The sequence below is a fragment of the Peromyscus californicus genome, unplaced genomic scaffold, assembly GCF_007827085.1.
Source record: "Peromyscus californicus insignis strain IS unplaced genomic scaffold, ASM782708v3 Scaffold_13__1_contigs__length_99412109, whole genome shotgun sequence".
Classification (NCBI taxonomy): Eukaryota; Metazoa; Chordata; class Mammalia; order Rodentia; family Cricetidae; genus Peromyscus; species Peromyscus californicus.
Genome location: NW_026294424.1, coordinates 17,927,412 through 17,951,994, shown reverse-complemented (window position 1 = coordinate 17,951,994; position 24,583 = coordinate 17,927,412). Strand labels below are relative to the sequence as shown.

The 24,583-nt window shown below is 40.6% G+C and overlaps 1 long non-coding RNA gene across 1 annotated transcript in view; it reads left to right on the top strand.

Annotated features, from left to right (window-relative positions):
* Positions 1 to 24,583, top strand: part of LOC128108269 (uncharacterized) — a 132,903-nt gene that overhangs the window by 65,862 nt on the left and 42,458 nt on the right. The window contains exon 2 of the long non-coding RNA XR_008217405.1: positions 15,680 to 15,757. This is a non-coding gene — a long non-coding RNA (uncharacterized LOC128108269). The remainder of the gene's footprint in view (positions 1 to 15,679; positions 15,758 to 24,583) is intronic.

Sequence of the window (24,583 nt, the reverse complement as noted above, 5' to 3'; positions counted from 1 at the left end):
TGCAGTTAGCTATCTGGCTTTCTGGTAGGCATGGCCTGAGGGTTAGCAGGGGGTACCTGCTAGAGTTGGGGGAGGAAGGTTGGGAGGGAATGGTCTGGGATCCACAAGAGACATGGGCAGGGCCAGGAGGAAGGCTCCAGCTGGTATTCTGTTGCAGAGCTAGGAGCAATCCTGTGCTTCTTCTAACTTCTACTGTCTGCTAGGAGTCCTTGGCACTCCTGGCTTGAGTCTATATCATTCTCTATGGTTGCCTCGTTCTTTTCATTTTCTACTTTTCTGCATCCTCTGTTTTGTGTGTGTTCTCCTCTTCTCTGTCACTGGATTAGGACCCCAATCCTAGATAATCTCCTCTTAACAGCTTTGACTGTATCTGTAAAGACTCCTTTTCCAAATAATTTCACATTTACAGATTGCAATTCAAAATATCTTTGAAGGAGACAATATTCAATATACTATAAAGCAAGATTAAAGTTAGTGTTTGAAAGTACTGTGTGATTTAAGAGATGGGGATCTGTATTTATGTAACTAGAATGAGTTTTTATAGGAAAAGAAAAGGGTTTTCTTTTAGTTTATTTTAGTATGAGATCACAACTCTGGTGTTTGTTTTCATTAAAAGATAAAAGGGAAAGCAAGAGCCTAATTAATTCTGATGATTCATCAAGACCATGCAGGTTAAGAGGGAGAGATTTCACCATGGAACTGTAGATGCAGAGGAAGACTTACTAAGCTTTCTAGGTACCTAGTCCTTAAAAGCCTATCTGGTGCATGAGCTCTAGTCTCCAGTGTTTTCTGACTCAGCTGAGAAAAATCTTTTTTCAAATTTTCCCTAGGTGCTGAGGTACTTGAGTATCACGTCTGACTCTAGAGGTTTATCTCTTGCTTAATCACATGTAGAGTACTTGACACTGACCTACACCGAAGCCAGGATAACCAAATCAGGGCAGCTAAGAGACCAGCCAGTGGCACAGAACTTGTGAGAGTGGCCGACCAATGACTGGTCTAACTTGAGGCCCATTCCAGGAGAGGGAGCCCATGCCTGACACTGCCTGGATGGCCAGGTGCTGTGGGATGTTCTGTATGTCAAATGTGTTGCTCTGATTGGTTAATAAATAAAACACTGATTGGCCAGTAGCCAGGCAGGAAGTATAGGCAGGACAAGGAGAGAGGAGAATTCTGGGAAGTGAAAGACTGGAAGAGAGAAACACTGCCAGCCACCGCCATGAGAAGATGTTAAGATACCGGTAAGCCACGAGCCATGTGGCAACTTATAGATTAATAGAAATGGGTTAATTTAAGATATAAGAACAGTTAGCAAGAAGCCTGCCACAGCCATACAGTTTATAAACATTATAAGTCTCTGTATGTTTACTTGGTTGGGTCTGAACAGCTGTGGGACTGGTCAGTGAGAGAGATTTGTCCTGACTGTGGGCTAGGCAGGAAAACTCTAGCTACAGGCCAGAACCAGAGATGGATAGCCCAGAGATCTAGGGTAGAACCAAACATGACTGGTTAAAAAACAGTCAATGAAATGATTCCTAATGATAGTCTGCTCTACTTGTGGACTGGAGCCCGAGCATAATCATGATCAGAGAGGCTTCATCCAGCAACTGGTGGGAGCAGATGCAGAGACCTGTGCACAGCCCAACATTAGGCCGAGTTCAGGGAGTCCTGAGAAAGAGGGGGAGGAAGGATTGTAGGAACCAGAGGAGTGGAGGATACCAGGAGAACACAGCCCACAGAATCAACTAAGCAGGGCTCATAGGGACTCAGAGACTGAAGGAGCAATCACAGAGCCTGCATGGGTCTGTGCTAGGTCCTCTGCGTATATGTTATGGTTGCATAGATTGCTGTTCTGTGGGACTCCCAATGGTGGGAGTGGAGAAGTCTCTGACTTTTTTGCCTACTCTTGGGACCTTTTCCTCCTACTGGGTTGCCTCATCGAGCCTTGACATGAGGGCTTGTGCCTAGTCTTATTGTAACTTGTTATGCTGGGTTCAGTTGATACTTCTGGAAGATCTGCTCTTTCTGAAGAGAAACAGAAGAGTGGATCTCAGGGAGAGGGGAGGTGGAAGGGGGACTGAGAAGAGTGGAGGAAGGGGAAACTTTGGTAGGAATGTACTATATGAGAGAAAAGTAAAAAAAAAAAAAAATTAGTAAGAGATCAGATCTCCTTCTTCAACCCTACAACCTCAAATCCACTTGAATTAGTCATGTTCCTCATTGCTGTCACAACATACCTGAACTTAATGAAGGTTTTTTTCTCAGTGCACAGTCTAGGTGGTCCTAGATCCTATCAAGTTCACAATATTAACCACTTGATGTGCAGATACAATTTATCATTTCAAATTCAATAGATGCGTGCATGTTGTCCAGAATCCCTTCCTGGGGATCTCATGTGAAAGAAACATATGGCAGAGAGCTTGGGTGACATTGCAAGGCACATGAGGCAGGAAGATGAAGAGCCAAGACTTTGTTTCTGTTTTTGCTGGTCTCTATTGTTGGTTTCCAATGAAGAGAATGGCTTTTTGTCTGGTAAGTTGACAGAGCCACATGCTGACAGTGAGCTTTATCTAGCTTTAAGGAATGCAGGTTTTTTTCTTTTTCTGGAAGTACTTTTTGGAAGGTTAGAATCCATTTCTGTCATAGTACTTCACAAGAATCAATTGTGAATATATAAGCTGTTTTTTCTTGTTTTTAAAGAAGTTTTTAGTAATTTTAATAAACTCATTCTCAAGTGTGACACAATGCTGATTAAAGACATGAACAGCTCTCAGTTCTGAGTCTGCCCTGTGCTCACCTGAGGCATCCCATTAATCATCATTATGCCACAGTCTGTCCTGTAGTATCACTTTATTACCATTTCTTTTACCTATCCATCTACTCTGCTGATTGACACAAAATAAATTCACCAAACCCTGAGGCACTGAAGCAGCTTATCCATAAAAGATTGAGAGATCCCAAGCTCTTGGAACTCAGTGACAATTAAATATAGCAAATGCTGTCTACAAGGAAGACTTATCTTCCTTTCTGCTGGCTGACTTTAACCTTACCCACCTTTCAAGGCTCATCCAAATCCCTACATCTTCTGTGAATTACTCTTTAATTATGGCTCTTAATGCCACCATCATAATCTACACCAATTACTTGATTATGCTCATATAGTTTTATACTGAATATATGATTATTAATTCAATTATACTGTAAATTTTCCTAGGACATTTCATTTTTAATGGCCCTTAACAATGATTAATAAAACTAATAATAAGTAATAACAATAACACTTACTGCTATTTGAAATTACTGGTCTGAGGAGTTTACACAAATTATCCCAATAAATTATATCCAGTCTTTGATGGAAGTGCTTTAATTGTCATACTTTATGGCACAGGGTGAAATGGGGCATGTTCACCAAGTTAGACAGTGGAGCAGTATCAGACCCAGGCAGCCTGGGCCCAGATCTCATGTTCTACACCCTTAAACAGCATTGCCCCTTCTCAGTACCTGTCAGCATACATTATTATCTGGTCAACCTAAGCCAGTTAAATGAAAACTCCTGTTTTGCAAGGCTAAAGAAAGAGAATGAGTGCATGAATAACCTCATACACTGAGGACAAGCAAAGGAGAAAGGTTCAAACCAAAAGATAAAATATGAAAATATGATTCACAGATATTTGGAGTGAGAGAAAAGTAGAGAAAACTATAAGCACAATATACTGATATGGAAATGTCACAGTGAAACCATTTATTTTATTTTATTTTATAATTTAATTTAATTTTACTTATCAGCCACAGATTCCCTTGTTCTCCCCCTGCCCCGCCTTCCCCCCAGCCCATTCCCATTCCCATCTCCTCCAGGGCAAAGACTCCCTTGGGGATTGAGTTCAACCTGGTAGATTCAGTCCAGGCAGGTCCAGTCCCCTCCTCCCAGGCTGAGCCAAGTGTCCTTGTATAAGCCCCAGGTTCCAAACAGCCAGCTCATGCACTGAGGACAGGACCCGGTCCCACTGCCTGGATGCCTCCCAAACAGATCAAGCTAATCAACTGTCTCACTTATCCAGAGGGCCTGATCCAGTTGGGGGCTCCTCAGCTATTGGTTCATAGTTCATGTGTTTCCACTAGTTTAGCTATTTGTGCCTGTGCTTTTTCCAATCTTGGTCTTAACAATTCTCACTCATACAAACCCTCCTCTCTCTCGCCAATTGGACTCCTGGAGCTCCACTTGAGGCCTAGCCGTGGATCTCTGCATCCGGTTCCTCAGTCATTGGATGAGGTTTCTAGCACGACAATTAGGGTGTTTGGCCATCCTATCACCAGAGTAGGTCAGTTTGGGCTTTCTCTCGACCATTGCCAGTAGTCTATTGTGGGGGCATCTTTGCGGATTTCTGTGGACCTCTCTAGCACTTTGCTTCTTCCTATTCTCATGTGGTCTTTATTTATCATGGTCTCCTATTCCTTGTTCTCCCTCTCTGTTCTTGATCCAGCTGGGATCTCCCGCTTCCCTAAGCTCTCTTTCCCTCGACCCCTGCCCTTCATTACCCCTACTCACATCCAGGTTGTTCATGTAGATCTCATCCATTTCTCTGTTATTGGGCGATCCCTGTATCTTTCTTGGGGGTGAAATCATTTTTGTAAGCTAATATTTTAGCTTATAAAATTAGCTTACAAAGCATTAAGGTTAAAACATAGGCAGGAAAAAAAAGTAATCAAAATATCACGTGTAGATAAGTCTACCTTGGACAGAAATATATAAAAACAAATATTGGAATCAGGCTGGTGAGAGGCTCAGTGGGCAAAGACTCCAACTGCCAAACCTGATGACCTGAGTTTAATCCCCAGGATCTTATATAGTGGAAGATGAGAGCTGATTCCCCCTGACTTTCATAAGCATGCTGTCTCACATGCATGGGCACACACACACACACACACACACACACACACACACACACACACACATTTGTACACTAAAAAAATAAAATTATTTTTTATTTACATACAGATTTGAAAACTAATAATATTTTAATGCCATAAAGTGCTTCCTTGGTAACAGACATAGTTGCTGGACCACCGGAATAGACCCTAAGTCACTAACAGTCAGCATCCCCTGGCTTTACCATGTACCGCCATGTGCAGCCAGGTTTGCTGCCTTTTCTAGAGGGAAGTTAAAAGTGGAGCGCAGGAGCTCTGAATCCCACCACAGAAACCACACAGTAAGGTATGTGAGAGCAGCAATAGACTTTCTAGACATAATTCAATTCATTTTTTTTTACCAAAAATTATAAAATATAACACTTTGCATTTAAGAATTTAAAAGATAGGTTAGGCATAGTAGTGCACGCCTATAGTACTTGGGAGGCTGAGTCAGAGGATCTTGAATTTGAGGACAGCCTAGGCTACATTGTGAAACCTTGTGTTTGAAACAAAAATAACAGTAGAAAGAAAAAATCAGGAGTTTTGCAATCAATCCCTCTAATGCACAAAAATTAGAAGAAAATTGAATGAACTTCTTTGTTTTATTTAAATTCTAAATAATTAAAATCAAATTCTACATATAATACCTGGAGCTCTATTAAGTGCAAAGCATTGTGCTGTAGTACTACCCCACAGAGGCACATAAAGAGCTTGTCAGTCAGTATATGCAAGTTTGAGGGCAGGAATCCGCAAATGCAATGAGCAGCTGCACTAACTATCAAGAGCCAATGGAGAAAGACTTTGTCCTGCATGTCTGGGACTGTGAGAATGGAAATCCCAGGGTTCTGTTCCATACACTTCAGAAGCTTATCCAATTCTAACCTTATCCCTGAATTTATCCCAGAAGTCATATACTTCTAGTGACTTTGGACCTGCTCAGGATTATAGAACATCTAGAAACACTTCCAAGTGTTTTCCTCTGGCATACATTTGTTCAGAAGGCCAGTTTTATGCTCTAAGCATAGGAAGCTTTTCTGATATCATATCTACTTTTTAAAGTTATTTAGCCCTCCTGTTTTCCATGAGCTTTATTTCACCATCTGTAATTACTGGAGCTACAAGGCTTGGATTAGTTACCTTGTGCCCCCTAAGGGCACAAGAGAGCCTTTGTGGTTCTTAAAATCTCTTAAACACTCATACAAAACTTTTAATAAACCTAATTCAACAATACAGTTCTATATATGGATAAAACATAAGACATATAATAAAAGTCTCAACAGGCATAATTGGTATTATCACAAATTAAGATAAAGGAGAAAATTGTAAAACCTATAGTTTTTGTTCTATTGTCAATTAATTATGCAACCATAAGCAAGTTGTCTAACCTTTCTATAAGTCATATTTCTTAGCTATAAAACAAAATAATTGAACATGATTTCAAAAGAAACTTGACAAAGTATTTTTTATTTTATAAAATTAAAAAAAACTTGTTTAGAAATATTTGCATGGTCCTGGTTGTGAGAAAACTAGACCTAAAAGTGAGGGGAGGTGTGCTGACACAAGCAGTACTCATCTAAGAAGGAGGCCCTCAGTTGAGAAAATGCCTCCATGAGGTCAGGGGGGCAGGCAAGCTGGTAGGGTATTTTAATTAGTGATTGATGAGGAAGGGCCCTGTCCACTGTGGGTAGGGCCATCCCTGGGCAGGTGGTCCTGGGTTCTATAAGAAAGTGGGCTGAGTAACTCATGAGGAACAAACCAGTAAGCAGCACCCCACCAGGGCCTCTGTATCAACTCTTGCCTCTAGGTTCCTGCCCTGTTTGAGTTCCTGTCCTGACTTCCTCCAGTAATGAACAGTGTTGTAGAAGTATAAGCCAAACAAACCCTTCCTTCCCAAGCTATTTTGGTCTTTAACCATGGTGTTTCATCACAGCAGTAGTCACCTTGACTAGGACAGGAGATTAATTGGGAAAGTGGATGACAGGAGTGGGGAGGAGAGAAGAGAGGGTAATGGGGTGAATAAGATTGAAATATATTATGTCCATGTATGAATATGTCATAATGAAATCTATTTTTGTGTATTTAATACATCTTGTGTAATTAATATATGCTAATAAAATATTTAAAAGTAAATATTTGCATGAAATTCAAGGAAATGGATAAGTTAAAAGAAAGTATAATGTGCAGGTAAAGCCATGGAACATGTGGTGATACATAGATTAATAGAAATGGGTTCAATTAAGAAGAAAGAAGCCTGCCATAGGCCATACAGTTGGTAATTTAAAAAAAGAAAGTCTAGTGAATTAAAACAAGTAGAACAAGTCAAAGTATGTCACCATCCTGTCCTCCTTTTCAAATCAGTATTATAACTGTTAGAATGCAATGTGCTTGTGTGTAAGTGTGTTGCTTTTATACAAATACTTTGATGGAACTCACCAGCTGTCCATCAAACTATTTCCTCTTTTTCCCTGTGTACAGTAGTATGCATTGTATAAGCCCACTCACAATGACATACTCTAAAGGATGTGAGTTGGGAGCTGTGTGCCATCACACATATAGCCCACAAAAACACTGAATGTGTGACCTCTATGCTCTCTTTCTTGTCTGGCATACAGACATGTGTGACATAAGGGACTGTCTGAATTACCACTTGGATGAGATTCACTCATATGTGTACCAGAAACACACATTTCTAAACAAGCAAGAAATGAACATCTTTCCCATTTTAACCATTATGCATTACTGAGTATTATATCCATTACTTATAATCTGATCCAATCTTACTTTTTCCCACACACTGACCAAGGGCAAGTTTGTGATCCTTCTTTCTGGAATCTCCCAGATATGTGAAAATCATATGTGACTGTGACTCTCTGTTCTCATCTAAACTGCAAATGTAAGAATGTGCAACCATTGCTTATTATCTTGAAATAAAAAGAAAAGAAGAACACAACTCAAAGTAGGAGTTTCCCCCACATAAGAAATGAGAAGAATTTGAACAACAGGAGAAAGTATATTCTGAGGGGAGAAAACAGAAGAATCCTGGAAAATAAGAGAAAGAGACATGAAAGCTAAAAGAAAGGAGCAACAGAAGACAATTAAGGAAGAAAAAAACACCCTGAAACACCAACCCTGCCCCTGGGGAGAAGGGAGCACAGAGCCAGCAGAACAAGGGAAGAGTGGGGAGCAAAGAAGGTCCTAGACACTGAGGCTTTGGCCCCAGGAGAAACCCAAAGTTATCTAGTGCTAGAAAGAAAGTCTATCATCACTCCTCATATTTCAAAGTCCATACCAGGTACCATCTTGAGAAAGGACCTATCAGTTGAGACTGAGCTACTCTGAGGAAGAGAAACAACAGAATAATCATGATTTAGAGATTCTGGGGTACTTGCTACAGTGTCTGAGTTGCAGATAAACAAAAGAAACAGCCATGAGGATATCTCTCTTCACTCTCAAAAGCAGAGTAAGCATGAACATTTGTTGCCCCAGAGGGACACAGGCTGGGGAAGAGGGGTCTTTGAAGCATAAATCTAATTAATCTTATCAACAAAAACCAGGAGTCAGATATCAGGGTAAAAACCTGAAAGATCAGAGAAGTAGGGAAGCAGCCACCAGTGACTTCCTATGTCTTCTGTTCCTCCAACCAAAAGATCCAAGATCCTGTCTCAGTCCCAACTTACCACTTCCTGTCCCTCTCTCTACAGTCCTCCAAAGCTCTATGGTTAACTAGTGGTTAGCTCTGCCCTCTGACTCCAAGCAAGCTTTATTTGTCAGAACACAAACAAAACATCACACAGCATTTCCCCCTTTTTGTCTAAATAAAAAGAGAAGGTTTTAACTAACATAGAAAAACCATATATAACACATAAGTACAATACATACACAGAAGTACAATAAATATATGCAAATATATACAGGTAATAATTATATTAACAATGTCTAGTCCATTAGCACTTGACAAATTCAGAGAAAATACTCCATTATCTATCCTATCTTGGTGAGTCAAAAGTGTTGTACCTAATTTACTTTCTATCCTATCTTGCATCACAAATCCAAAACTATCTTTTTATGTCTTTCAACATTATATATTTTGCACCTCTTTTGTGAGTTTCTTTTCTGAATTTGTTAACAAGGAAAACTATAACTATAACCATCAAGTCTTCGACTACATCAGAGACCTGAGAAGAATATAATATTACCTGAATAAACAAGTGCAGAGCAAACAACTTCCAAAACTAAGAAATGACAAAAACAGCTGAGTGCCTGGACAGTCACCCAAGATTCCTCTGTAATGTTGGGGCATCCATCTTCAGCCTGCAGGCCTAGAATATCTGACAGAATTTTTTGTGAAGCAGGATTTTTGAAGGGATGTCTTTCCTTGTCTTGGCAAAGTTTGGCAGTCACTTTCTTTTCTATCATACTTGTTCAATTTGGACAGCATACTGTCAGCAGTTGAGGCAAGAGCAGTTTCTTGCTCAGTGGCTAAATTTTTCCACACAAAAAAAGTAAACTCCAAATGGAGTTTCTTCAATGCCCATCATCTTCTCTGAAGTAGATTAGTGCTTCTGGGAGCAGACATGCCTCATTGTCATAAAAAAAAAGAACCGTAAGTTATTAAAACATCTTAAATGCTATATTCTGTAGATCTCTGAAGTCTTTGAAGATGACCTGTCTATCTAAAATATATCTCAACCCTGTCTCGAAAAAAAAAAAATTAAAATAAAATATATCTCTGTTTGACCTTGAAAGCATACCTAACATGACTACAAGTTTGATTGTAACAGGTGACTAACTACTAACTTGCATTTCTTTGTTATCCTAAATAGTTTGTAATAATAACTTTCAAGTATTAGAAATTTATATTACATTGTTAAATGAACAATATAGGTACAATAACTTGAGCAAGAGTAGAAATGTATATACAGTATGTTCTAACAAAAATAACCTTAAATTTATATCAATATACAAAAATGTCTTAAATAATAGTAGAAACATATACAGAGTATAACAAAAATAACCATAACTTTGTATCAATATACAAAAAATCCATATCAATGTAAAATATTTAAGACTATTAGTTGCCCTTTTGGTTTCAAAGTATATCCAATAATCTACCCATTTGTCCTATTTCTGCATCCTATCTATTCTTTTCAGAACAAGATCCCTGAATCTAATCTCCTTTGTTCAGCTTTTTTCCTCACCATTACCAATAAGAACTTGTAACCAACTCCCCTAAACAATGGCAAATATCCATAACCCACTGAATGATCAAAAGTTGCCCACTCCACCCCTTGGGAATGTGGGCATCATGTTCTTAAAATTACTTCCTGCTGTCTGGGGGTGATGGGATCTTTAGGGGACTCTGAAAAAAATTGGGATAATTGTCAAGCCCTGAGAGAGCTAGCTGTATCTTTTATTGTCTAGTCTCTGTGTAATGGGAAAATGCAGGGCTTATCTCAAGTCCTGGATAGGGTAATCTGTGAGGCTGGACCATCTCAGCTAGCCATCTTGAAATTTTCCTGAGCAGTTTGTAGTCCAAAATCAACTTTTAGGTGGTGTTTGTCAGCTTAGTGGAGTTCCCATAGTCCAAGTGGAATTATTGTTGTGGGGCCACATCCTCTTTTTGGAGACTTCAAGGGTCACTGTTAGGCATGGTCATGGTTCATTACAAAAAAACTCAAACATTTTAAATGTCATATGCAACAGATCTCAAAGAACTTAAAGGACCATAATTTGTTATGTACATCTAGAGTACAAAAACTTAATTCCTAGTTACCTAATAGAGACTCAAACCTGAAATCATGTACAGGAAGCTAGATGAAGCCTTTTTCTAGAATTAGTATTCTACATGACCAAGTTTAAAATATATATATATTATATATATATATATATATATATATATATATATATATATATATATAAAATATAAATATATATATATTATACATTTGGAGATAATATTTATACCTTAAGAAAAGTTTTAAAGAGTCAAAATAAAACCAAAGAATTATGAGATTAGTGGCAATAGAATAGTCCCTCAATTTTGGTTTTTCTTCTGTCACATATCAAGTGGCTCTTCTGACATGAGACGGAGATTTTGGATTTTACTTTAACAAGCATGCTTGGATTTAGAGAAGGAGAAAGCCATGCTCCAATTCCAAAGCCAGCTTTAATTTTAATTGAACTGGGACTACAAAAAGACCATTGCATTGTATGTCTGTAGAGAAAGCAGAAACAAACATTTGAGAAGATTTATGAAATTTTATCCTGTTGGAAATGTGATATACCAATAGACCAATTTACTCTTTTTCTTGGGGCATTTTCTCTGGATGATTTGTCCTTTTTCTTCAGATTTCTCATTTGTCCACTGGTCTACAGATTCCTTAGCTGGATGCCTTCATTCTCCTTGAAAGAAAAAAACAAAACCCTGTCCCAACCCTAACTTTGGGGAGTTTTCCTTTTTGCCAAGTTATATCTGATCAGATGAAAAGCATTTGTTACTCATATAAGTTTGTGAGATTGAATGGTCACACTGGTGGATGAACTATCACCTCTTCTAATCAAGAGGTCTCTCTTGTTCAAATATAATCTTTATCAATTTTGAGAATATCTATAGCTTTTCTTTTCCTGTGGAAACAAAAGCAAAACCTCTTCCCCAATGTAACACATACCCTGGTTTCCATTCTGAGGACAACACATTTTTAAAGTATGCAGGCTGATTTAATTCAGCAGTTTTTTCCTATCATTCAGTGTCTCTCCACAGCTGTCATTCCTTTCTCATTAGCATTTAGAAAATTTAAAGTTAATAGAGTATTTTTCAATCTATTTCAGAGGGACCTTTACTACCCCTTTCTGTTTATTAGGCATAACTTTTAGAGTTTGATTATATCTTTCTTTAACTGCTGGTTTTGTAGGATTGTGTGTTGTACCTGTAATATGCTTTCTTTTGTAATAAGCAAAAAAACTGTTTTATTTTACTAGAGACATATGCTGGAGCATTGTCAGTCATAATTTGTACAGGTATCCCCATGATGGCCATAACTTTGAACAAATGTGTAATTATTGAATCAGCCTCTTCAGAACTCAAAGCAGTTGCCCATTGAAATACTGAATATGTATCAATGGTGTAGTGTACATATTTTACTTTTCTAAATTCCACAAAATGGAACACATCAATGGATTTACCAGATTTCATTCCTCTGAGTACCCTTTGAGCTACTTCCTGCAGGTAGCGAAGTTTGGCTGTATAAAGAACAAGTAGGATATTTTCATATAATTTCTTTGGCTTCTTGCCAAGTGATGGAAAAATCCTTTTTCAAACCCTTGTTATTGACATGGTGTGGGGTTTTTTTTATAAAATTCTGAGGCTTATAGCACATTTCCTACCAATTTAATCAATTTCATCATTATCGTGTGCTAGAGGGCCTGGTAGACCCATATGGGATCTAACATGTCTTATATATGGGATGATTTCTATTTCTGATAATTTCTTGTAACTGAATAAATAACAAAGTCCATTCTGTATCATCTGGAATAAATTCAGCAGTATCAATATGTAAAATAAATTTTTCTACATGTTAAGAGTCAGTTTCTATATTAAGAGGTTCTAGAAAATCTAATAATACCATGAGAATAGCATATAATTCTGACTTTTGAACAGAATCATAAGGGCTCTGAGCCACTTTATTCAAATTCCTTGATTTATAACCTGCCTTCTCTGATTTTTTTTTGCATTGGTATAAAATGTAGGGGCTCCACAAATTGGTGTTCCCCATACAATGTAAGGAAGATTCCAGTTAGTTCTCTTTATAAACTGAATTCAATTGCTTTTGGGATATTTGTTGTTAATCTCTCCCAAAAAATTACTGCATTGCTGTAACAAATCAAGTCCCCATAAATTCATTGCTCTATTAGCCTTTACAGCTTTAATTTTCCTCTCTGTCCTTCTAGCCCTATACATTCAACCCATCTTGTGCCTTGTTTTACCTGAGACAAAGTTCCCATCCCTAAACTCTGAACATTTACCTCCTGAAGAGGTCAATTTGGATGCCAAGAATTTGGTGCAATTATTATTACATCTGCCCCTGTGTCTACAAAACCTCCAATTACAATGTCATTTATTCATACCCTTAGCTTTGGTATTTGATCATTTATAGAAGTTTGCCAAAATATTTGCTTATTGTTTTTCCTGAAAATTTTTGTTTTATCTTCTAAAGCTGTTCTATCATTCAGAGTAGTACGGATTTTTACAATGGGCATTAGGTCCCTTCATTGCTCTAGTTTCCCCCATAGTAACAGGGAATGACTGAACCAAATTTGACATGAAGGACTATTAGAGTCCTCCCAAGGCATTTCCCAATACAAGGGTTACCTTGTCTTTCCTTTGTTGATCTGCATTCATTGGTTCAATGTCAGCCTTTGCCACACCTTCTGCATACTCCAGAAGGCAGGAGTCTTCTGTTTGGATTATTCCTAGAAAAAATATTGTTTTTAGGAATACCCTGTTTACAATCCCTTTTTATGTGACCATGTTTGCCACAATTAAAACAGCTGACATTTTTATTTTTCTTCAAGCCTATAGAAATCATCTCTCTTATCTAAGCATCATCAGGGTTATGAGACTCAATATTGATAGTATCTCATATCTATTCTTCTATGGGTGCTGATCTTGCCTTTAAAAGCCTACTTACCCTTTTGCATTGTTAATTAGAATTTTCAAAAGCCAAAGATTCAATTATTATTTGTCTAGCTTCTGAATTTGGTATCATTCTATTTACAGCTGAAGTCAATCTTTGTAAAAAATCTGTGAAGGTTTCTTTTGGGCCATATATACCTTTAATAAATGACTCAGTTCTCTTTCCAATTTGTTCAGTTCTATTCCAAGCATTGAAAGCTTCTCCATGGCATAGAGCCTGGGTGTAGTCATCATATAGAGACTGTCTTTGTATAACAGCATAATTGCCCTCTCCAAGAAGTTGCTCTTGGGAAATTTCAATACCTCTAGCCCTACTTCATTGTTAAATGGTCCTAGCCTCATCTTTCCACCAGGTCCTCCACTGTAATTGAGGACCAGGTTCCAATACTGCTGTAAAAAAGTCTTTTCAGTCTTTTCAGACAATTCTGTTACAAGTTGACCATGAATTTAGCATCTGCTTCACAAAGGGGAATGCATACCATATGAGACTATCACTTCCTTAAATTTCCTCAAATCTAACATTTCCACAGGAATCCAGTCAGCTCTTATATAACATATCCCCCTTGGGGATACCTGTCATTTGGCAGCTGTTCCCATAAAAAGACTGGTTAAATTAAGATTGATTGTTTGATAACTTTGGGTTATTACTCTCTAATTTTATAATGTAATGGTGAGATTGGTTCTCCTTTGAATTCCTCTGTCTGTGTCTGAATAGCTCTATTATCAGTTTTAACAAGTTTTTCTAAGGCTTATATCTTGGCATCCATATCAACCAACTTTTTTAGGGATTAAATAAGAATTATCACAATGATAATTAACATTATGTCATTCTCAGCTAGTTGATTATTCCTTCATTTAATTGCTGCATTTTTAAACCATCCATTGTGTAATCTTATGGAGACCTAACTCTCTCTACCATAATAGTGTTTCCCATTTTTTAATGTGGGGAAAAAAACTCTCTCCTTTTTTTAACTAATTCCCCCCTTTAAGAATTCCCAATAGTCTCACCAAATTTGCTGACAATGACTGTGAAGTGTGAAACCAATTGCTGCTTTGTAGCATTTCTGAGCAGAGAACACAGACAGTGGACAGCCTGGCTGAGGACAGCTGCTGATGATCATGTGTCAGCAGCTTGAGGAGGGGGTACAGGGAAGCCCACAACCCACCAGGAAAATGAGCTAGCCATCTTCATGGGAGAATATGTGAAAACAGCATGTGTGACTGGCAGAAAGTAAGGGCTAACTCTGGCAGCATTTGGAACCCAAGTGCTTGTGGAGTTTGGGGCTTGTGGAGATTGCTGTAGAGTGGCTACAAAAGCAAAATCCCAGACTTTCTCAGAGGGCATGGGGAAGAAAGGGAAAGTCAGCTGGTGGTGTGATGACTCTGCCAAATGCAGTTCTTACATGCACCTTTGGTGAGTGGCAGTGGCTGCACAGCCATGGGCAAATGGCTATTTTGTGAATACATGCCTCAAAAGTTGGACACCAGATGAAGCATAAATCTAATTAATCTTAACAATAAAAACCAGGAGTCCAATATTGGGGTAAAAACCTCAAAAATCAGAGAAGCAAGGGAGTGGCCAACAGTGACTTCCTACCTCATGAGAGGGCCAGGCAAATATTGTGACAGGTTCCTAATAACTCAGTTAAGAACTAGGCCTCAATTCACAAACAAAGGATAATCAATCACCAATGTCCCTTACACTGGACAAGGCATATACACCTGGGCCAACTTCCTTCCCCCTCCTCCACCCAGGTAATGATCAAATAAGGACAAAGTCTAGGACTTGTCCAGACTTGCCCAAGAATGGAAAAGCTATAGCCTTAGCCCACCCCTGCTAGCCCTAATCAATTAGAAATGTACTGATATGATTGCCACTTATGTAGGCCAATCCTAAGTAGAATGGTCACACTGTTGTTAAAATTCCTTTGGTTGTGCTTAAAAGGAGTTTCTCTCAGGGTCACCATTTTGCCTTTTTGTTGAATGTGTGGCCCAGTATACTGGAATCTTTACTCTCTATATATTAAATGCTCTTGCTAATTGAATCATGTCTGGTGTTTTTTATGGGACTTCTTGCAGACCCTAACATATGGTGCATTGCCCAGGATGTACCCCAAGACTCCTGACACATGGGTGGTTTGAAAATCCAGCTGGCCGGTAAGTGTGAGCACTCTTTGTATGTCTCTGTGTTCTTTGCATTCTTGCATTCTTTGTTCTGTTTTTCTGGGAAACTCAAGCTAAACTGAACCTGAGGCTGGCGTGGGTATGCCAAGTGAATGCACTTCTGCCACCCACACCATATGGGTCAAGAGACATCTTTGATCCACTTGTATTTGTAGGATTTGGGGGACTCTAGTTGGGCTGGGACTGTACAGCAGGTTGCTCCTACAAAAAAAGGGCTTGTGAAGAGCCATGAGATAGGCTGTTGTCCCATTCTGGTTTCTGTTTAAGGTTCTGTACCAGTCCTTGTTTGTCCATGTCATTGTTGTCTGTCCTTGTCTACTAACTTCTTTTCTTATCCTAGAGGAGATGGGGCAAGCAACATCCACCCCCACCTCCTTAGAACCCTGTTAGACAACTTCAAGGACTTCCAGTCTGAAGCTAATGACTTAGGGCTTGTAATCCAGAAAAGTAAGCTCTCCATTTTTGGAGTAACTAGTGGCCCACTCTTGATGTGGGATGGCCAGAGGAGGGGACTTTTGACCTCCCAACAATCTATCAAGCCAAGAACATAGTATATGGGTCACCAGGGTACCATGATCAGGTCTCGTATATAACCACCTGGCAGTTTCTTATAGAGAAGCCCCCTAAATGATTGAAACCCTTCTTCCTTCAAAGGTAATAATGGTGGTAACCACAGAGAAGGAGGAGCTAAAGGGAGAAGGAGGAGGCAAGTTTTCTGCATCATTTTACCCTGTCCTCCCATCTCCAAGTGATCTGGAGGAAGAATTTTTCTCAGCACCATCTCCCTACCCCCTGGTGGCTCAGGAGGAAGGGACATGGGGAGGAGCATGAGGATGGGTGGAGGCACAGGGAGAGTCCAGAGGGGTGGCAATAGGGAAGGAGGAGGAATTAAGAAGCCTTCCATACATGTGCACTAGGGAGGAGCCCTCAGCCAAGACTGACACCGTGGCCCTCCCACTACATACTGTGGGACCACCTGATGCCACCAGCAGGCAGCAGCTGGTCCTTTGGCCTTTTGCCACTAGCAACCTGTATAATTGGAAGATGCAGAACCCTAAATTTTCTGAGAAGCCTGCAAGGCTCATTGAGTTGTTAGATTCTGTGATTTTTACTCACCAGACAACATGGGATAACAGTTGGTAACAACTGCCCCAGGTCTTCTTCACTACTAAGGAAAAGGAATAGATTCTGGCATAGGCCCATATATTGGTTCTGGGCCCAGACAGAAGGTCAACTACCAATGCAGACCTCATAAACACTGTTTTCCCCTGATGCAACCTAACCTAACCTAACATGTACTTCAACATGGAAGAAGGTAGGGAGAGATTAAAAGTCTACCATCAGGCTATAACAGGAATGGGGGTCTTTGGGCTGCCAGGAGGTGGCCCAGAAATTTGTCCAAAGTAAGTCAAGTATGCCAGGGACTGAAGAAAATGCCAGGAGCCTTCTTAGAAAGATTGATAGACACCTATAAGACCTATATGCCTTTGAATCCAGAAGTGCCAGAGAATAGATCTGCAGTGAGCTTGGCTTTTATCAACAAGTCACCTCTGGATGTCCACTGTAAATCGTAAAGGCTAGAAGGATTTGAAGGTAAGAAGTTGGTTGAACTCATTTTGGTTATGGAAAAAGTGTTCAATAACAGAAAGACCACAGAATAAAGACAGACCAGAAGGCTAACAAAGACTTTAGATAAGCAGACACAAGGACTCATCAAGATCCTCTTAGCTATACCAGGTGATCCTGAAGCTAAGAGGCAGGCAAGGAAATTGGCTTTTGGAAACTCAAAACAGAGAGGGAAGGGCCTAAAGACAAGGCCAGGCAATAAGCCCAGCTTACAAAGAGACCAATGTGCTTACTGTAAAAGAAATTGGGTTACTGGAAAAACAAATGCCCTAAACAGTAGGGATCAATAGCAGAACCACTTAGAGGTACTAGAACTGGAAGAAATGAGTGATTAAAGGGGACAGGGCTTAGAACCCCTCCCTGAACCTTGGTTAACCCTAAAGGTAGAGGGGAAACCCATAGATTTTCTGGTAGACACCATCCTGAAACAACCATTGGGCCAACTATCCCAAAAGCAAACCTGGTACAAGAGGCCACAGGGGTGAGCCAGTACTCATGGACTACCCAAAGATGGTAGATATAGGAAAGGGCCAGGTAACCCACTCTTTCACGGTCATCACTGAATGCCCATACCCACTATTGGGAAGAGACTTATTAACCTGGGAACCCACATCCATTTTGACTGGACTGGAATATCAGTGACTGATCAAATGGGAAAAGCACTATACATGTTCAGCATGTCACTCAGATGAACATAAGTTGTTCATGAGCCCCCAAATTAAAAAAAAAAAACCAACAATAGAAACCTACCACAAAAATGGCTCAACCAATTACCCCAGGCATGGGTAGAAACTGGTGGATCTGGGATGGCAATGCTCAGTCCCCCCCATATTAGTACAGCTGAAAACTGACACAATGCCAACATGCCTCAGACAGTACCCAATGTCTAGAGAGACCAAACTGGGAATCACCCCTCACATCAAGTGCCTCAGGGACCTGGGTATCCTGATACCTGGCCAATCATCCTGGAACATGCCTCTGTTGCTGGTTTAAAAGCCTAACTATAATGACTGCCAACCAGTGCAGGACCTCAGAGAGGTTAACAAATGGGTGGAAGACATTCATTCCACAGTGCCAAATCCTTACACATTTCTTAGTACCCTGCCCTTGAAAGAACTGTTTATACTGTGTTAGATCTCAAGGATGCCTTCTTCAGCCTGCCACTGGCTCCAGCCACCCAGGCCTTGTTTGCCTTTGAATAAACAGACCCAGAAGATGGATTCAGCAGACAGCTTACTTGGACATAACTACCCCAGGGGTTCAAAAACTCCCACTATCTTTGATGATGCCCTCCATGAGGACTTGAGTGAGTACTGACAGACCCACCCCAATATCAGCTTATTACAGTATGTGGACAATCTCCTAATAGCAGCTGACAACTTTGGAAACCTTCAAAGCTGCTACTGAGGAACTGCTCAAAACTTTGGGACACCTGGGATATTGGGTGTCAGACAAGAAAGATCAACTCTGCCACATTGAGGTAACTTATCTGGGATACACATTCAAGAGGGACAAGAAATGGCTATCAACAACAAGAAACAAAACCATCCTGAGGATCCCCAGACCCAGCAACCGTCAAGAGCTGAGAGAATTCCTGGGGTCTGCTGGGTTCTGTAGACTTTGGATTCTGAGGTTTGATGAGCTGGCATGGCCCCTATATGAGGCCACAAGGGGAGGGAAAGCTCCCCTTGACTGGACTTCACAGATAGAAAAAGCCTTTGATGAAATCAAGGCAACTCTACTAAATGCACCAGCTCTAGCATTACCAGATGTCACCAAACCCTTCCACCTATATGTGAATGAGAAAAAGGGAGTTGCTGAGGGGGTACTGACACAATCCCTTGGCCCATGGAAGAGGCTCTTGGCCTACGTATCAAAAAGACTGGACCCAGGGACCACTGGATGCCTCCCTTGCCTCTATATAATAGCAACAACAGTCCTGCTAGTTAAAGACTCAGACAAACTGACTTTGGGACAAACCCTAAAGGTGATAACCCCCCCCATGCTATTGATGGGGTTCTTTAAAACCTACCCAATAGATGGTTAACTAATGCTTGGCTGGCCTATTATCAAGCTCTGCTCTTAAACCCACATGGAATCCAGTTCACCAGCAGTAGTGTCTTGAATCCTGACACCCTGTTCCCAGATCTGGACTTGGACAGACCTCTCCATGTCTATGTGAACATCCTGAGTCATCTCCATGGGATCAGGCCAGACCTCAAGGATATCCTTCTGGTGAGGGCAGAGGTAACATGGTATACTGATAGCAGTAGTTTCATCAAGGATGGTACCAGGGACACAGGGGTAGCAGTCACCACCAAAGACAAGGTCATATAGGCAGAGGCCCTGCCTCTTGGCGCATCAGCTCAGAGGGCTAAATTGATAGCTCTGGCTAAGGCATTACATCTGGGAAGAGATAAGAGACTTAACATTTATACTGATAGCCCATATACATTTGCCACAGTGCATGTCCATGGCACCATCTACAGGGGAAGAGAGTTAACTGCAGAAGGAAAGACTATTAAAAACAAACAGGAGATTTTAGATCTCTTACAGGCCATAGCTGCCCAGAGAAATAGCTGTCATGCACTATCCAGGACACCAAAAAGGAGAAGATCCTATCCTAAAGGGAAACAACTAGGCAGTGTAACAGCAAAGGAAATTGCCCTCGAGAAGGCAACTGTCCTGCTGGTCTCACTACTAAAGCTGGTAGCACCCACACTTCCAGAATTTCCAGCTTATACTGGCCAAGAGCTCCAGAAGATCTACTCATGTGCAAATGCCTACAAAGCGAAAGGATGGTCCAAGATGCCAGATGAATGGATCATTCTCCCATCAGATTTTGCCACTCAACTAGTCTGGCAGATACATCAGAGCACTCACTTGGGAAAGAAGAAGATACAAGACCTTCTAAGGAGAGCACACCTTAAGGTTTTTGACCTTATATCTGAGAGAGCAGAGGCCATAGGCCAATGCTTCACATGCTAGCTCATGAATGCAAAGAACAGAGTCATGAGAATGGGGCACCAGAAAAGAGGAACCTGAGCAGGAGCCAACTAGGGAATCAACTTCACCAAGGTAAAATCAGGTCTTTATGGTTATAAATACTTATTATACTTCACAGGTACTTTTTCAGGATGGACTAAAGCCTTTCCAACAAAACATGAGACAGCTGCAACAGTAATTTAAAAAACCACTAGAAGAAATTATCCCAAGGTGTGGCCTTCTGATGCCCTTAGACTCAGACAATGGGCCTGTATTCATCTTCCAGGTAACACGGAAGCTAACTGGAAATTTCATTGTGCATACTGTCCCCAGAACTCTGGCCAAATAAAAATGATGACTAAGACCCTTAAGAGGAACTTAATTAAATTAGCTCCTGAGACTGGTGCTGACTAGGTTTCTCTCCTTCCCTCTTTGCTCTTTACCAGGTTTGCCGTCCCTCCTACACTTTGCCTGACCTTAAGGCAGAACTGTTAGCTGAATTTGATGACAAAAAGTTTCCTCCCTACAAGTTCTCTCCCAGGTGTAAAAACTACTCTGGCCCCAGCTATGTGCAGTCTGTGAAAAGGAACCACCTCCTGTGCCACACAGATTCTGACCAGGGGACCTAATGGTCATCAAATGACATTTTAAAAAAAGACCTTAGGGCCTGGCTGGCAGGGATCTCACACTGTCATCCTGACTACGACCACAGCTATTAAAGTAGATAGGGTCCCCACCTGGATTCACCATTCCCATGTGACCCTGAGGACTACACTTCAGAAGAAGATAACACTGGACTTTGGAGGGCCATTGCCCTCCCACAGGACCCTCTCAAATTGAGAATTCAGAAAGTCACTGACCCAGCTAAGAAAGCTAAACAATGATTATGACTGTATTTGCCCTCCTTCCTAGCCTGTACCTGCTAGGATAACCCCTATTACTTTTAACAGCTGGGCAGAATGTTCATACCCCCATCAGCCCTACAACCTTACTTGGGTTGTTACTGATTTAGAAACTGGGAAAATCCTAAGTCAAACCACACACCAGGACCCAATGGGAACCTGGTTCCCTAACCTACATTTAGACCTAACCACCTGACACCTCATTCCTTCACACCAAGCCCATACCTCCAGAGAGACTCCTGTCTTCTCCAAAAGCATTATTTCTATATCTTCTCCAGCCATAATAGAGACAGGAAATGGGAGGAGAAATGTGTAGTGGGGTGGATAAATATTATTGTGCCTCTTGGGATTGTGTCTCCATGGGCCACATCTGGTGGCTGGCCCTGCAATGTGGAGACCTCATTGCCATCTCTAGGGTAGGCCTCCCAGCCTGCAAGAGGCTTGAGGTATGGACAAGGCATATTCAATACTAATTTGGTTTACTGAGTCAGGCAGAAAGGCCATGGGATGAACGTCAGGTAAAACCTGGGGACTGCAATTCAGGGTGTGGCAATTTTGTGATCCTGGGAAGCTGTTTTCTATACAACTGTATATTCAGCCAATGTTATCATAAGCCTTTGGGTTCCAATAAGGTATTGGCTGCTGCAGCTAAGTCAAAAGGCAAAAGAGTTCCAATATCTACCACTGAAATACCTCATTCAGATATATTCTCTAGCCTTGGGGCTCTTATCAGCCACCTTCTCAGTTCTAAATGTTTCAAAGCTTAGCCTCACTGAAAACTGCTGGTTGTGCCTAGATACAAAGCCCCCTATTATGAAGAGATAGCAGTTAAGGGAAATTATATTATATCCCATAACTTACAAGCTTGCAGGTGGCAACAAACAATTAAAGGAAGCTTACTTTGCCATTAGTAACAGAAAATGGCCTCTATCTGGGACAACTCCCACATGGCTCTTCTCATCTCTGCAATCTCACTCAATACACTATGGGAGCTGCCTTCCTGATCCCACCAAATGATAGCTGGTGGGCATGTGCTTCTGGCCTAACCTGCTGTGTTAATGTTCAGGTTTTGAATCAGACCAAAGACTTCTGCATCCTGGTTCAGCTAGTCCCCAGGATAGTCTACTACCCTGATGATAAAGACTTATACCAATTAGAAATGTCACTGAGATGGGGGAAATGAGAAGTCGCCATGGCCGTCTTGGAATCCACCCTCCTAGGTGTCAGTGTAACTGAAGACATGGTACTGGAACTTCAGCTTTGCTACTACAAGATCAGAATTACAGGGCCTTGAGACTGGCAATAGATGCAGATGGACTAGAAAGTCCATCACCCACCCTAGAGGAGTTTCTCTCTTCCCTTGCTGAGGTAGTCCTCTGAAATGGGAGGGGACTTGATTTGTTATTCCTGCAACAAGGGGGGCTATGCATGGCCTTAGGAGAACAATGCTGCTTCTATGCCAACCATTAGGGGCTCGATGGCCCTGCTTAGAAAAGGGCCACATGACAGACAATTAGAAAAACAACAAAAAGGGGATGGTATGAATCTTTATTCAATTGGTCACCCTGGTTAACCACTCTCTTATCAGCTATAGCTGGTCCCCTAATTATTCTTTTAGCCCCGACTTGTAGCACCTATATCATTAATGCCTTGATCAGATTTTTTAAGGAAAGGATCTCCACAGTCCAACTAATGGTTTTAAAGCAGCAACATAAACCTGTAAACCTAAAGGAAACATCTCCAGGATTTGGGATGGTACACTACTCAAGGGGGGAATGAGAGGGCCAGGTAAATATCATGCAGGCCCCTAATAACTTAAGAACTAGGCCTCAGTTCACAAACAAAAGGCAATCAATCACCAATGCCCCTTACACTGGACAAGGCATGTATGCCTGGGACAACTCCACTTTTCCCCCAACACACAGGTAATAACTAAATAAGGACAAAGCCTAGGACTTGTCCAGACTTGCCCAAGAATGGAAAAGCTATAGCCTTAGCCACCCCTGCTAACCCTAATCAATTAGAAATGTACTAGTAGGATTGCCACTTGTATAAGTCAATCCTAAGTAGAATGGTCACACTGCTTTTAAAATTCCTTTGGTTGTGCTTAAAAGGAGCCTCAGGGTCACCATTTTACCTTCTGTTGGATGTGCAGTCCCAGTATAATGATAACTTTACTCTCGATATAGTAAATGCTCTTGTTGATTGTATCATGTCTGGTGGTCATTTATGGGACTTCTCAAGGACCCTAACACCTCTTCCATTCTTCTGACCAAAAGGGCTGAGGTCCTGTCTCAGCCCACCTTACCACTTCCTGTCCCTCTCTCTACAGTCTTCCAAACCTCTGTGGTTAACTAGTGGCTAGTTCCACCCTCTAACTCCCAGAAAGCTTTATTTGTCAGAACACAAATAAAATATCACACAACAAATCTTCTGGAGTAAGTGGAAACCCAGTCATCCCACAGGCCATGAAGCTTGTTGATGGCTCAAAGCAACTCCAAGCACACAATGAAATAAAACTACTAAAGTAGATGCAGGCTTAAGGCTAACAACATGATGCCAATACCCTAGCCCTTAGTCTGAATCCAACATAAACCAGTGTAGTAGGGGGACAGAGAACTACAATAAACTGCAGCTACTATCCACTACTGTTCCCTGAGATCTGGAAGACACTATTGTTAGAGAACTTGAAAGAAGCATCCCCAGACATGTACCTCTGTTTTTCTTGACTCTGTAACTGGAATTTATCTCTTGTTCTTTTCTCTCCCCCTTCTTCATGTTGTTGCTTCTTTTTCTTTAGCTTCCTTTTTCTGGACTGTTTTTAGTTCATTCTTTTATTGTTTCCTTCATGTTGACAAATATTTACCTTCTTAATTTGTTCTACTTTAATTTTTGCCCTTTCTACAGTTAAGAATGATAAAGTTATTGGTTTTAATTAGCTTTTACTGTACCCCTATCACTCATTTGTCTGTGGGATTTTGTTGTTATAATAGTGTGTGTTCTCCTCTCTGAGGAGTGCTACAGATTAAGTCATCAAGAGAAAGCTGCTCACTAACAAGATCCTCACATAAAAGTGGAAGAGATATTCATTCCAGTGGATGTGCAACTCTCAGCATTGAAACAAAAAAATAAATAGGAAAAATAAGGCAACACGACTTCTCCAAGGAAGAATGTAGCTGTTCAGTAACAAAGACACTGAAGTAGATGAGACATTGAAGAAAGAATCCAAAAGGTTAATATTAAAAATGATTGACAACATCAAAGAAGAGAGAACACATAGATAAAT